The following is an 8,927-nucleotide window of genomic DNA, read 5'->3' as shown; positions in this document are numbered from 1 at the left end:
CTCACCTCTATTTATAGCCTTTCTTGAGGTTCAAATTTCCCTCCCTTAGGGCGACTTGTCTTTACTCTTAGGCCTACTTGATATTGGGTTTATCCATGGATTTTACATGATAAAATAAATATTTTTCTTCACTACAATTAGTCCAAATGGGACTATGACACATGAAGAATATTATTCTTTATCATAGAAATACCTAGAAGACTTAAAAAGCATGAAGAACTTGCTTTTGACTCAAACTAGAGTATGAAATCTATAATCCAAAATAAAATATTATCTCTTTCTTTTAGTTTTCTTTCTTTATAAAGAATATACAATGTCATGATTACAATTACATCATAATGAAGACCAACCCTAGTTACAATTTTCAACACTCCCTTTTAATTAGGGAGGTATTCATGGTACAAGGAATCTCAATATTGAAGCATTCCCATAAGAAGAGTCAGATTGATAAGCCATCTTTTGTGAAGCATCTTTTATATCATAACCAACATTGTCACTAAAGGTATTTACTGGCCAAGCTCATCCTTAACTATGAGCATTATGATTGGAGGCTTTATGTGAGCTGCCACACTACCTCTCAAGGTACACACCCCATCCAAATGTCTAGAAGATGTTCTTTTAGGACTATTCTTATCTTGGACTCCCAAACCTAGATCCTTGAATAGTATCGGTCCTCTTTGAATAATCTTATCTTGGATTCGCTACCTCATCCTTAAAGAGCATAGGTCACCAACTTCTTTCTATGGATTTTTTAATTGGTAAGTTTCAATCTAGATGTTTATTCAATCCTCCAGTCTCCATTTTTTCCTTATGGCCTTCACTAAGACTTATGGTTGCTATTCCTAGTCTAGTGCCTAACCCATAAAGACAAGAACTATCTGATATCACTCCCTCTCAACCACGAAAGAGATATCCACCAAACCAAGCTTACCTCTCAGGTACTCAAGCTTCTTGTTTGGTAATGCTTTAGTCAATATGTCAACTACCTGCTCATTTGTAGGTAGATAGTGCAACTCCACGACCCTATCTCATACCAATCCTCTGATGTAGTGGTACTTGTTATTTATATCCTTTGTCTTAGCATGAAATACCCCGTCTTCTTTCAACTTTATGTAACTTTGATTATCACAACGTATCCATGTAGGGATGAGCAATCCTTCAAACAACTCTGATAACAACTTCTTGAGCCAAACTGATTCACTGTAGACTTCACTTGCAGCAACATATTCAGCTTCAGCACTGCTCAAAGCAACTATATCCCGCTTTCTGCTCATCCACGAAACCATGGAAGGTCCAAGGCTGAAGCATCCTCCTGTTGTGCTCCTTCCGTCTGTCTCACTGCCACACCAATTTGAATTTGTATATCCCATGAGTTGGTTTTCATTCCTAGTATACTTGAGGTAGTGATAGATGGTTCCACACAAGTATCTTAAGGTATGCTTAGTTGCAATCCAATGATCTTGCTTTGGCTCCATCTGAAACTGACTGAGGACATTTACTGCAAAACAAATGTATGGCTTGGTATTCACCATATACATGAAGGACCCAACCAATTTCCTGTAGCAAGTAGGATCTACCGGACTAGACTCTAAATGCTTCAACCTTTTGAAATTTGTAACCATATGAACCATCATAAGTTCACAATCCATCATGTCGACCTTCTGAAGCCTCTTGATCACATATTTATGTCGACCCAGGACATATCTCTCTCGGTTTTTTCCATACTTCTATTCCCAAGTAATAATGCATAATTCCAAGATCCTTCATATCAAATTCAACTCCTAACTACCTCTTGCATTCTTGAATTAGTCGATCTACACCTGTAACTAGTAGATCATCCACATATCAGAGTATAATAATTGGTTCTTTCCGGACCACCTTGATTTATAGATTTTGATCTGCATAACTCTTGGTAAAAACAAGTCTCAAGAGGTATGCATCCATTCTTGCATACCATGCTCTCGGTGCTTGCTTCAAGATATATAGAGCCTTCTTCAACCTACAGACATGAGTTTCCTTCTGATTTATTTCAAATCTTTGAGGCTGCTCAATATAGACTTCTTCATCAATGGTCCCATTCAGGAAATTTTGTCTTGACATCCATTTGGAATGATCCATCCCATAGAAGCAACCAACGAAAAAAGTGATCTTATTGTCATATACCTAGTTGTGGGAGCAAATGTTTCTTCATAATTAATCCCTTCTTTCTGTGAGAAACTCCTTTCTACAAACCTTGCTTTATATTTCTCGATGCTCCCATCTGCAACATGCTTTATTTTATAAATAAATTTTGAAGTGACTATCGATTTGTCACTCGGCCTAGGGACAATCTCCCATTCATCGTCCTTCATTATTGATCGGTATTCTTCCTCCATTGCATTCTTCCATTCTTGATGCTTAGCAGCATCCTCATAGGAGGAAGGTTTTGCCTCAAATAGCTTTGTCATGTATGCAACATATCCAAAATACCTCTTTGTTATCTTACTTTCCCTGGATGTCCCTGATGTTGTATGTACTTCTGCCTCTTGAGTAGTAGTTTTCAACAAAATATGTTGTTTCCAATTTTCTGGAACAATTGTTGTATAGGCTCACAAGGGCCTTCAACATTTTCTTGAGTTGGTTCTGGTTCTTGACCATCATTGTCCCTAGAGATATCTTCAAAGATAGGAACTTCTTCATTAGAGTCAACTAGTACATCCTTCAATTTCTTGTAAGTTATGTTTTCATCTGAGATGACATCTCTACTTGCCACAATTCTATAGGTTTTAGATGAAGCACTATACCCCATAAAGATGCCCCTTAAATTGGTAGGATCTAGCTTTTTTCTTTTATCCATGGGTACATGAATGTACACATGACACCCAAAATATACGAAGATGATCCACACGTGGCTTATTTCTTGTAAATGCTTCTTCTAATGTCATGTTATTGAGCACCCTGTGAGGACTTCGATTTTGCAAGTAAACAACCATCATACGTTCCTCTCCCCCTAGGAATTGGGAGATATCTTGAGCATTTAGCATAGCTCAGACACATTATTCAATAGTACGATTCTTCCTTTTTGCCACTCCATTCTATTTAGGATTATAGGGAATAATGAGTTGCCCCGTGATTCCTACCTCCTTATAGAAAACTATTAATTCTTTGGAGGTGTATTGTCCACCATTATCTAACTTTAGAATTTTGATCTTCTCCTACGTTAGGTTTTCCACTTCATTCTTGAAATTCGGAAACTTTTCGAATACCTCGTCCTTGTTCTAATTGAGAAGGTATAACCAAGTCTTCCTTGAATAATCATCAATGAAGGTTACATATCATTGATGCCTACCAAGAGACTTAACTGCCATAGGTCCACATACATCTGAGTGTATGAGATCCAAAATTTTAGTAGATCTAGTTTCACTATTTGGAAATGATTTCTTTACATTCTTGCAAAGAGAACACCCTTTACAAGTTCCTTCATGGTCTTCCTTTATTTTGGGGACATCATTGACCATTTGACTCATAGATGGAAAAATATTATAATGAAGGTGTCCATACCTTCTATGCCATAGTTTGGAAGCACTCACTTCCAAGTGAACTAGGGCTTTAGCTATAGGTGTATATAGTCTATACAATGTTCCCTCACGAACCCAAATCATCTTTGCTTCATTGATACTAGAGACCATAGCCCAAACCAAAACCTTTCTATCAACAAAAGAAACTCTATTACCCTTTCCTCTAGATAAGAAATAGAAAGTATATTTTTCTTCAAACTTGGAACATATAAGATGTTGAGGTGAATGTTTCCACCTGATTCAAACTCCAATGATGTATACCCAATGCCTTATTGGATAGCATTTATTGTGTCCAAGTTTAATAGAGAGATATTAGTTTCCTCTTGACAAGGTCTGAAGTTGATTTTATTCTCTTGTCATGTGTCTGGAGACACCACTATTGATAACCCATACATTTTCATCTTTGAAGGCACTCGATAAAGTGACGAACATATTTCCTTCTAGTTTTTACTTTATCAGCTTGTGGATGATCTTCAATATGTAGTTCTTGATGGAGATAGAAATTTTTCCAAGAAACTTGAAACCATTCGTCATGATTCTTGACATTGTGCCAACTAACTTGTGATCTTGAGTCTCCTTCTTGCACATTACCTCTAATACCATGTTCCAAAATATGGAGACTTGATAATTCTAACTTATTTTCCTTAACTTGATAATTACTTGTGATGTTAGATTTTGTTCTATTACTTCTTTGATTATGTTCATCAAACAATCAACAAAAATAAGAAGACCACAAAGAGACAAATTACACCATAAATAGGCTCCTAGTTAGGGTAAAACCCCTCCAAGGGGAAAACCCGGAAAATTCTTCTCTTCTTCTTTAGAAATTCTTACAAATGAGACTTCCAAGATCCGAAGACCCAAGTCAGCCCCTAGAAATAATTGCTTCAGAACAACTTCCAGAACTTCGATACTAGAACTTCAGCCTCAACAACAGAATTTTGGCCTCCAGCAACTGCTGTAGAATTTCATCTTCTTGAAGTTGACAACTTCACAAACCCTAGCGAGGTAAAGAGAAAGATAACCCTTGACAAACTTCGATTTCTTCTCCTTTTCTTAATCCTCCAGCTACTCTTTTTACCTTCTCTATTGCAGATATAAATTATGTGAGTTGTGTGTCCAAATGAGGTCGAGCTCCCCTTTATTTATAGCCTTTCTTGAGGGTCTATTTGCCATCCCTTAGGCTGACTTGTCATTGCTCTTTGATCGACTTGATAGTAGGTTTATCCATGGATTTTACATGATAAAATAAATATTTTTCTTCACTACAATGAGTCCAAATGGGATTATGGCACATGACCAATATTATTCTTTATCCTAGAAAGTCCTAGAAGACCTAAAAAGCATGAAGAACATGCTTTTGACTCAAACTAGAGTATGAAACCCATACTCCAAAATAAAATAAAATTTCTCTTTCTTTCATTTTTATTTCTTTACAAATAACATACAATGTCATGATTACAATTACATCATAATGAAGATCAACCCTAGTTACAATTTTCAACAACCCCTCCCATGTCATTTTCAGAGTTGGACTAACTAAGCATATTCTTCATCAAGGTGTATAATCATATTCTGTTGGCCTATAATCTTAGATTGGCCATGCTCTGGTACCACATGAAGAAAGTGGATTTTGACAAATTGAAATTCGTCCATACTACACTGTTGTAAGTATTTTCATCTTGCCCCAAATCAGATTAAATATGTCTTATATCTTTTGAAAAGAATAACCCATATGTCAAATGTAATGGTGGTTGTGGAGGGATCAAAGCCATGGAGGTACATAAGAAAGGAGTAGAATATGGATAGGGTGATACAAAGATGTTGGTAAAGAAGTGGTGGGATATCTATAACAATATATCCTTAGGCTTAAAATCATCTAATTTAATACTTGATTTGGAGACCCACTATTGGCTGTGCTGAAAAATGCAACAAGAAAATCCTAATTTAATTTTCTCCTTGAATTAAATTAGGAATTAAATTCTAATTCTAATTCTCATTGAAACTTGTAATAGTTAACTAAGTTGACTTAGTGTCTTGGGATTCTATCTAGATTCATGTAGATTGATTCCTAAATTTTATGGGTGCAGGTTGAGTTCTTTTGAGTTGTAATTATTTAATTCAGTTTAATTGAGTTAATTTCAATTAAACTAGTTCCAACTAATGGAGGAATTAGCAAAAGATCCAGTAGTGGAGTGTAACCTTTAGTAGTGGGATGAACTTGTAGTAGTGGGGTGTAACCAACACTGCTCAACTAGTAAAATGAAGATTCAATCATAATTAACTCATCCATGTCAGATAAGAGAAAAACCCAGTTGAGATTAGAATTCAGGGTCAATGTAATATCAATTGTAAAATCATTTAAATCAAACTAATGGTGCATGCAATCAGAGGAAGGCCTATTGATGGATTGCACAGTTATGGATGAGGAATTTCCCAATTAAATATGGGCTAATTCCCTAGGAAACTGCACAAGAAAATAGGAGCTTGGAAGGAAACATATTTGGCTAAGTATTGGTTGGAGCTTGTTTGTGAAGCAGTGAGAGAGATTTGAGTTTGCTCGAGCTTGAGAAAAGAATTGGAATCTTCTCATATTTTCTTATTAATGCAATATACAAATAGCATGGGTTTTAAGCTGTGGCTTTCCCCATAAATTTATTGTGTTATGTGTGATTGAATTCTTTCTCATTTATGCATTGTGATTTCATTGATTGTTTATTGTTGCCACTAACAAGTAGAGTAGATTCAAGTTAGTTGTTTTAGCATATTAGAATCTACAATTTGAATATACAAGGAATTTCTACATGGTATAAGAGCTGAAATCACTATAGAAGAGAAGAATACGAGTTTGTCTTTTACAGGAGAAATCGAATTTGCAGTATCATACTTCAAAGCCAACAAGATGTTGTTCTACAGATTGAGACTTGAATATGCCCTTGAGGGTAGTTCAAACTATATTGCTTGGAAGGATATGATGGAGGCAGTGTTGGAAGTAAACAGTCTTAAGGAATTCATAGACAATGATATTCCTAAGCTAGTCGATGCTCAAGATCTGGAAGAGTGGAGAAAGTGTGGCATAGGCGAGAAGGATTATCCTAGAAGGAGTTCGATATCATATTGTCTTGAACCTCCATGGTAAGGAAACTTCATTTTCAATGTGGAAGGCCTTGACAGACCTATTTCAAAACAATAATGACCACATGAAGCTGGCACTGAAGGACAAGCTGAGAAAGATCAAGATGGAGAAGGGCATACCGAAGTACTTGATCAAGTTCACCCAATGTTGGGATGAGCTTGGAAGTGCCAGTGTTACAGTTGTTGAGGACGATGTGGTGAGCCTAGCACTTCTAGGGCTTCCCAAGAGCTGGCACAACTACTAGGACTCGGTTAATGGGAGGGAGAAGCTACCAGAGTGGGAGTGATTATGGTCCGACTTGGTACAAGAAAATATTCGACGGAACACTAGGGATGGATCCTCATCCAAGAATGATGATGAGGAGAACTATGCCTTAGTTGGCAAGGCAAAGAAGGGGAAGGGGAAGTCATCTCATTCCAAATCAAATTCCAGTTAGGGCGACAAGAAGAAGGACATGTCGAAGATTAAATGTTTTCACTGTCACAAGCTAGAACACTATGCTACAAAGTTTCCATGCAAGAAGGCCAGTAAGAAGCCCTCTGGAGGAGTGACAAATGAACCACTTGCTTCTAAATTCGAACTGGATTTCACCCTCATCACTTGTGTGGTGATATCAATGATGGGTAGTGTGTGGTACTTGGATAGTGGAGCCTCATTCCATATAACCGAAAACAAAGAGTTCTTCAGTCACTTGGAGGTGAAGGACCTCCAAATGCACATCAAGATGGGAGATGATGGGAGGTATAGTTTGAATGACATCAATAATGTTACCTTTCAGAGGGATTTTGGTTATCCCCTCACATTAAAAGATTTCATGTATGTTCTGGGTTTGAAGAAGAACTTGGTTTCAGTTGCCATGTTTGAGAACCGTGGCTACGATGTGATATTTAGCAAGGGAAATTATTTCCTTTATCACATAGCCTCACGAAAGGTGAAGCGGATCGAGGTTCGGGTGAAGAACCTCTAAAAATTGGATGTAGAAGATTGTGTTGCTTTGAGCACTAAAGCAGAGAAGGTGCAGAGCTGAGACATCAGTGAGTTGTTGCATATAAGATTGGGTCACTTACATTACAAATATTTGAAGATCATGCAAAAAATTTCTACAAGACTTCCCAAGGGTACACTAGAGCAGAGAGACACATGCAAAGGGTGTGCATTGGGCAAGTACACCAAAGCTTCCTTTCATGATAAAGATAGTCGAGCACAAGAGATCCTTGATCGAGTTCACTCAGATGTGTGTGGACTATTCTCAACAACATCCATGACCAAGAACAGGTATTATGTAATATTTCTTGATGAGTTTTCTCGTAAGTGTTGGATTTTCTTCATGCAGAATAAAGGTTAGATGTTCACTAAATTTTGTGAATATAAAGCACTTGTGGAGAATATATTGGCAGGAAAGTTAAAGCTTTAAGAAGAGATAATGGTGGAGATTATGTGTTGAATGAATTCAAGAACTTTTGTGCATCAGAAGGCATTAAACGAGAATTAATAACACCTCATAACCGATAGTAGAATGGGGTGGCTGAAAGGAAGAACAAAAGTATTGTCGGAGTTGCACAGGTGATGTTACATGATCTGGACCTACTGTTGCACTTGTGGGCTGAAGCATGCAACACAATTGTTTATTTATAGAACATAAACCCTCATCGAATTCTTGGAATGAGTACACCAGAAGAAGATTTTTTAGGTAAGAAACTAGATGTGGCACACTTCAATATCTTTGGTTTATAAATATGGTGTCATGTTACCAGGGATGCATGAAAAAAGCTAGAGCCAACAACAGAGTTGGGCATATTTCTGGGGTACACTGATACACTTAACAACTATCAGGTGTACCTATTATCCAACATGATGATGGTGGTTCATAGATATATGAATTTTGATGAGGATAAGGCCATGAAATGTTCCCTTGAGAGGGAGATTCAGTTACATCAATATGATCAACTTTTAGCTCCAAAGGAGGAACCTTAGGATGATGTGCAGCAACCCATGCAGAGGAGAAGAGAGTGGAAGCAACCACTCATGCAAATACTTCGATAGATGGAAGGATGCACACAGAGAGGCTGACAAATTGATGCATGATGCTAGAGAGAATGTGTGAGCACCACATAACATTGTAGGCAGAGGAGGTCACCAGATCAATACATTGGCTACATGGCGCTAATGAGCAAGACTGTAGAGGTTGAGCCATCCTCATTCGAGGAAGAAATGCAACAACCAGTATGGGTTGA

General features: G+C 37.3%; 2 pseudogenes; one reads left to right on the top strand and one right to left on the bottom strand.

Moving 5' to 3' along the window:
• Nucleotides 1-1,028: 1,028 nt before the first annotated feature.
• On the bottom strand, nt 1,029-1,652 carry LOC149236157 (secreted RxLR effector protein 161 pseudogene; annotated as a pseudogene).
• Nucleotides 1,653-6,796: 5,144 nt separating this feature from the next.
• The window catches only part of LOC149236156 (uncharacterized), a 28,087-nt pseudogene continuing 25,956 nt past the window's right edge, over nt 6,797-8,927 (top strand).

Source organism: Pinus tabuliformis, chromosome 8 (assembly GCF_031772625.1).
Source record: "Pinus tabuliformis cultivar Carrire ecotype Pingquan chromosome 8, CPIR1, whole genome shotgun sequence".
NCBI classification, from domain to species: Eukaryota; Viridiplantae; Streptophyta; class Pinopsida; order Pinales; family Pinaceae; genus Pinus; species Pinus tabuliformis.
The sequence above is the reverse complement of the archived record's forward strand: the minus strand, read 5'-3'. Positions and strand labels throughout refer to the sequence as shown.